Genomic DNA, 7,158 nt, shown 5'->3' on the forward strand with positions numbered 1-7,158 from the left:
AACCATCCTATTTCGGATTAACTATTACTGCCGTTGATGCTCCTGTGAGTTTGGCTTCCTGGTTGACTGATCGCAATAACATGAGTGCTTTGATTCATCATCATTTGCTGCGGGCTCAGCAACGCATGAAACATCAAGCAGATTTACATCGATCGGAGCGTGTCTTTACAGTGGGTGATTGGGTGTTCCTTAAGCTCCAACCATATGTGCAGCAATCTGTCATGACCAGGGCCAATCGGAAATTATCTTTCAAATTTTATGGACCTTTTCAAGTCTTGCAACGAGTGGGCAGTGTGGCTTATAAGTTGGATTTGCCGTCTACAAGTATGATCCATCCTGTTGTGCATGTCTCTCAATTGAAGAAGGCATTGGCACCAGCTGAACAAGTTCAGACTTCTCTTCCCACACTAGATTCTGAAATTGGTCCGTTAGCTGTTCATCATCGTATTTTGGAACGCCGCCTTCGTCAACGGGGTGCCAAACTAATTGAACAAGTTCAGGTTGAATGGAAGGGTACTTCTTCTCCAGCTATTACATGGGAGAATCTTGAGGAACTTCGTCACAAGTTTCCAGCTGCACCAGCTTGGGGTCAAGCTGGTTCTCAAGAGGGAGGAATGTCACGCCAGAGTATTCGTCATCAGGCTCAGGCGCGGGAGGAAGGATCAAATCAAGTGGGCCGTCGGCTACCGCTCGGCCCAGACGGGAGAGGCGTGACAACCCACACGTGAAGGGGAAGGATTGGGTCCAGTAGCTTCGGGCAAGGTCTATAGATAGATTACCCTTGTACTAAAAGAGGTGAACTGTATTGAACAAACATATTCTGAATACCAATCCTTTCCCCCTCTCCAAGTCTGTATCTGCTCTGTTCTTCTCTGTTCCTTCTAAATTCCAGATTCTATCTCTAATTCTTCTTGCTGAGATCTCGAGTCGTAACATATGGCTCGCTGGGACGAGGCCGGGCCAACAGGACGCTGCTGCTCCCTGGTCTGACGGGCGCTAGGAGCTAGGCTGTTCTCAAATCGACGGAGGAGGAGGATGAGGAGCTACGGGCTGGTTGTAGCAACAGCCTTTCCTACATTGCTCAGCTCACATTTGGAGCGATTTGGTTTCATGCCGTAACATTTGGCCACTTATAGTTATATCCTGCCTTAATTCTTTTCTTCTGTCGTCTTCTGATCAAGGGAGGAGGAGGCGCACCTGCTGCGGTCGTCGATCTAGCGGAGGAGGGCGGAGGTGAGGAGGGGAAGGAGGAAGAGGGTGGGAGGAGGCGGTGGTGGTGGCGGCAGCGAGGGGCGGTGGTGGCGCACGGCAGCGGGGAGGCCGGAAGGTGGCGGCGGGGGGAGAGTGGAAGTCGGCGTCGCGGGGAGGGTAGACGGCGGCGGAGACAGTCTATCCGCGGGTGGGGCGGATCAAGATAGTCTGCCTTCACGGGGTGACTGCACCAAGCCATCCAAATATCCGACGGCTATCGCATGATGCGTATCCTTAAACAGTTAAGGGTGTGTTTGATTGCTCGTATCCCTCTAGCCTGGCTCATGGGTGTGTTTGATTGCTCGTATCCCTCTAGTCTAGCTCATCTCTCTTATCCAGGCTAAGTTTAGCTTGGTTTAGGGGATACACATGCAGGCGTTTGGTTGCTTGGATGAGATGAACCTGGATATGATGAGATGTTGTTTGGTTGGTTGCAGCATGGGGCGGATGGAATGGTAGCATGCAGAAGATGTTGTTTGGTTGGATAGATACATTTTGTGTGTAAATATCTATTCTGGTGGGTGGTGAGGTTACCCCATATAGTTTGTGAAACGAGATTTTTTTTCCAAGTCCCTAATCCATTTATGTGTGATAAATTTAATCCGTCATAGAAGTTATAGATTAAATTATGTTACTCTGGGTGTGTGCCCACCTACTAATATTCCTAAGCTCATTCCTAACCAATAGAACCAGCCCACCGAACCCCACGCAGCGTCCTCGTTGTCGCTATAGCCGCCGCCGTCCACAGCGGGGACTCGTCCGTCGGGATGCGCCACCACCAGCAGCCGGGAACGGACGACGACCCCGTGAAGGCAGACGATCTTCCTGCTAGGATTGGATGCAGCAATTGGAAACAATTCAGCATGCTTGCTGTCTGTGAAACTTGAAAAATATGGATGCACCAAGATCGAGTAGTAGCAGGGGGTGGCTAGCTCGCGCGCACGCGCGAGGACGTTAAGTCGCGTGCACGTGGACCTTCGCTTTAAGTAGCGCTTAGCTTTTTCTCGAAAGAAAACAACAACGTGACTAGTGATTAACGAAAATGCTACAGTAATTTATCAATAAAAAAATAAAACAATTGATTTTGAAATTTTGAGTTAAAAATTTTCAAATATTGACTTGAAAATTTTGAAAATACGATTTGAAAGTTTTCAAAATATCAACTTGAAAGTTTTCAAATATGAGTTAAAAAGTTTTTGAATTTTGAGTTGAAAGTTTTCGATTTTAATATGAAAAGTTTTCAATTTTGAGTTGAAAATTTTTAAAATTTGAGTTGAAAGTTTTTAGATCTCGAGTTGAAAGTTTTAAACCTGAGTCGAAAGTTTTCAAATCTGAGTCAAAAGTTTTCAAATCTCGAGTCGTAAGTTTTTAAATCGGAGTTGAAAGTTTTCAAATATGAGTTGAAAGTTTTCAAAATTTGACTTTAAAGTTTAAATCTGAAGTCAAAAGTTTTCAAATGTAACTTAAAATTTTTCTATCTATTAGTAAAAAAATCTCAAAAAAGAAAAAAAAATCTTTCATTAATTATTATCATTATCCTTAAACAGTTACTTACATTAAACGTGCGCTATGAAAAAAAATCTCGATCAGCGCTGGCGGCACCGCGCGTACGGGCCGTGTGGGCCGGAAGTGCTCGCCCGCGGCGCGTACGCGCGAATTAGGAATCCTGGTAGTAGCATAACACGATTATAGTTACACCAAGCATCAAGCAAAGCTTTGTGTTCTGATTCGACCATGTAGCAAGTAACGCATTACGTATGCATTCAGGGCCTGTTTAGACTCTCCAAAATGACAAAAGTTTTCCCTTTTTAGACCACTGTTTGGGTAAAATGGATCTAAACACCTAGTTGTAAAATTGCAATGCCAAATCTTTTACAAAAAAAATTGCCGTAGCAAATTGATCTAAACAGGCCCTCAATCAGGTTTTCTGCGGAATCACAACGAGAAGACCTTGTCATGCTTGCCTCCGACTGCTACTACGCTGCCGCCGCTACAAACTTGTCCTCAATGGAAGATCCGCTGGCAGAGATTGAACACGACGTCCAGCCCGGCTCTCGGAGCGGCCAATGGTGGCGTGTGCCACTGGAAAAGCTTCAGGTCACTCGACTGACGGCAGCACATACCATCGAACAAGCTCCGGGCCAATCCCCAGCGCAGGCGGCGATGGGCGTGGGCACGTCATTGCTGCCTCTTGTTAGGTTTTCGTGGGCTTCGATGGCTGGTTATGTCAGCTATGGCGTGCCCCATGTGAGCCGTCAGATTGTTTGGATGGTGGATGGGTGCTGAAGGCACGCTCATGCAGACGATCCAGATCCGGGTAAAGGCAGACGATCCAGATCCAGATCCGGGTGGGTCGTGGTGGGGAGGAGATGGGAGACGGTCGGAGTAGGGTTTGGGGGTAGATGTTGAACGCGCAGAGATGTAGCCTAGAGGGGGGGGGGGGGTGAATAGGCTTTCCTGAAAATCACAAACAAATCGTAGTGGTAAAATTCAACAGGCCTAGAACCTCCTGGTGTAGAACACCAGAACTTCCGGTCTGCTCAGACAGTCTGGAACTTCCGGTGTTCTTAGCACCGGAACTTCCGGGCAACAGAAAAACCTGAAGATCTAACAGGGAGTTGAGCTAATTTGCACGAGATAACTAGTTCCAGGCAACAGAAAAACCTGAAGATCTAACAGGGAGTTGAGCTAATTTGCACGAAATAAACTACAGGATGACAGAACAAAAGCACAATCACAGTAACATGCACAATCATCACAGAGGGAACAAAGATGATTTTTCCCCGAAGTTCGGATCTTGGGATCCTACTCTCCATTGAGGTGCTCCAAAGAGCCGGGTCTCGATTAACCTCTTGCCTCACTTGTACAAAGAACCGGAAGGAAGTCCAAGGCCTTTAACTCAACACTCCTAGGTCATTTTCTAGAATTTGAATAACCACCAAGATCCAACTCACAAATCCTTCTAGAAAAGACCACAACCGCAAGTTGCTCTACCTAGGAGAACCTCTGAAAACTCAGCACAAGAATCCTTAATCACTTACCTTGTTTCCTTGCAGGGGTGAGGAAAACCTTCACAAACTTTCCCGGGACATCCACAAGATTTCGGAAGCTCGCGGGCGACACTTATCCGTATAGGAGAAGATCTCCAAGAGTAATAAGCCCCAAGTGACAGCCCACAAGATATCCAAAGTGCTCAACCACACCTAGTTTTCAAAGCTTCTCCAAATCACTCCTACACTCTCATCTACTCTCACAATCTCACAAGAAAGGCTCTAGATTTGAGTGGAGGAAGCAAAGGGATCTTGGGAGAGGCTAGAACAACCAGGGGATGAAAGAACTGAAGTGGAATGGCCAAAAAATGAGCTGGGTGCGATCTAGATATATATAACGGCTATGTGACGTCATCTAGCCGTTACTCACATTTTTGAAATGGAGGAAGTCCGGAAGTTCCTGACCCTCGGAACTTCCGGCCAACACTTAGGCAAATTTCATCCAATGCAGGGTCCGGAAGTTTCGGGTCCAGGGACCGGAACTTCCGGCCAGCCTTCTCTGTCCGGTCTAGACCCATTTGCAAAAATGGCTCCCAAAAATATTCTATCACTATGAACCCACTAAGAGCACTTTTTATATCTCAGAACCACACTTGAAACCCCTCTTAATAGTACGGTTTTTCCTAAGACTCAATTTCAAAAATGAAACTATCCTATTGACTTTCGAGCTTCAAATCCGCATGAATGAATGTTGTAGGGGTCTCCAAGCATCTCTTGATCACCTAAGATCACCTTGGGACTAATTACTTGTATATCTCAATAAACACATTAGTCCCTTAACCTTATTCATCATTAATCACCAAAACCCACTAGGGGGATAAATGCAACTTCAAGAGAAACCTAGGGCATGAAATAACTGAAGTGAAAATGGCCAAAAGGTGAGCTGGGTGAGATCTGGATATATATAACGGCTAGGTGACGTCATCTAGTTGTTACTCACATTTTTGAACTGGAAGGAGTCCGGAACTTCCTGACACCCAAAACTTCCGGACAATACTTAGGAAAATTTCACTCTCGAAGGTCCGGAACTTCCGGGTCCAGAGACCGGAACTTTCGGCCAGCCTTCTCTGTCCGGGGCAGGGCTATTTCCAAAAATAGCTCCCAAAAATATTTCGATACTAAGATCTCACTAAGAGTACTTTTTATATCCCAGAACCATACTTGGAACCCCTCCTAATAGTATGGTTTTTCCTAAGACTCGATTGCAAAATTAAACTATCCTATGCGCCCTTCGAGTTCTAATACCGCTTGAATGATTGTTGTGGGGGGGGGGGGGGGGGGGAGGTCTCCAAGCATCTCTTGCTCACCTAAGGACTAATCACCTGAGTATCTCAATAAAACTCATTAGTCCCTTAACCTTATTCGTTATTAATTCCTTATAAGCAAGATTTTTTTCTTCTTCCTGTTGTATTTCTCTAAAAGACGAAGAGTTTTTTTGGAAGAAACATAACAGCGTGGTAGGCTGTCCTAGGACGTATATGATATTTCATGCAAACACGAGATTTTTTTTTTACAAAATAGCCTATTGATGAAACCAGTACCAACCAACAGCGGGGACCGGCACGCATGCACATCCCACTTCGCCTAAAAATCGGATTGACCGGCGCACCTCATACGAGTGGTAACCCGCGCGAGCGTGAGGAGCCGAGGGCACAAAGGGGCGATGTGTAAATCACCAAGGTAGCCTTAAAAAAAAATCAGAGAAAAACAGGATGGTAACACTAATTATCAACTGATTATTCCTCATTTCTTACCATTCTTCTCAATTTTGTAAAATTTATTCTGCATTTTTTTTATTTCCGATTCCTTCATAATTTCTTTAGCATTTCTCTCAATTCTGTAACATTTATTCTTCATTTCTTCTATTTATAGGAAAAGCAACGAGTTTTCCATAAACCAAATGAATTTCAACTAAAAATGAACAATTTTCGTCTACTTCACTTGGTTAAAACATTCAAAAGAATCGTTTAAATTTTGGTTGCCAAGTTTTGTTTGAATTTTATTGAGATTTTGACAGATTTTGTCTTTTCACTCATCATGCTCACATTTTATCTCAAAACTAAATGGTATGTACCCTCTGCTATTAGAAGGTGAATGTTATTGACGAATAGTAAAGTGTTTATTAGAGGGTGAATGTTATTGATGAATAGTAAAATGTAAGGTATACTACAATAGAATTACTGTAGAAACGTATGAAAATATTGTTCGATGGTTCCGTATTGGTCTAATGTAGATTACTGTTGATTAATGTTAGAAAATAGCTAATGTTATATAGTATTGTGGCTGTCGGGATGGTATCCTTTGTCATTCCAACTGCAGCATAAATGCACGGGATTAATCAACAGTAATTTACAGTAGAACCATCGAACACTATTTAATTCTTTTTTTAAGGTAATTCTACTATAGCTATAGTAAAATACTGTAGCATGTATCATATTTTCACTGTTCGTCTCTACTATTCACCCCTTAATGACAGATAATGCGAATGGTGGCTTTCTACCGCACGCTACGCTGCAGCCGGACCCCGCAACTGATTATTTTTCATTTTTCTTTTTTCGGTTGATGAATAAGCCGGCGCCGGTGGCGCCGCCGCCGCCGATCAGCTCTGCCCGCCGTGCCCACCTTCTGCGTTCTTCACATAGCTCCTCGCCTCCACCATCCACGCCAGGCTATGCGAAGGAGGCGGGCTCTAGTCTCTGGTTGGCGATTTCGCATAGCACCGGTGCGCCGCGCCCACCAGGTGTTTGCTGTAATGCCCCGACCACACCTCACCGACTGGATCGATCATCCCGCCGCCGTGGCTCCTCCGCTGCTGCACCGCGGGAGGGTTCGGTGGCGAAGGCGTACCGACGCGGAG

Source organism: Oryza glaberrima, chromosome 8 (genome assembly GCF_000147395.1).
Source record: "Oryza glaberrima chromosome 8, OglaRS2, whole genome shotgun sequence".
In the NCBI taxonomy this organism is placed as follows: Eukaryota; Viridiplantae; Streptophyta; class Magnoliopsida; order Poales; family Poaceae; genus Oryza; species Oryza glaberrima.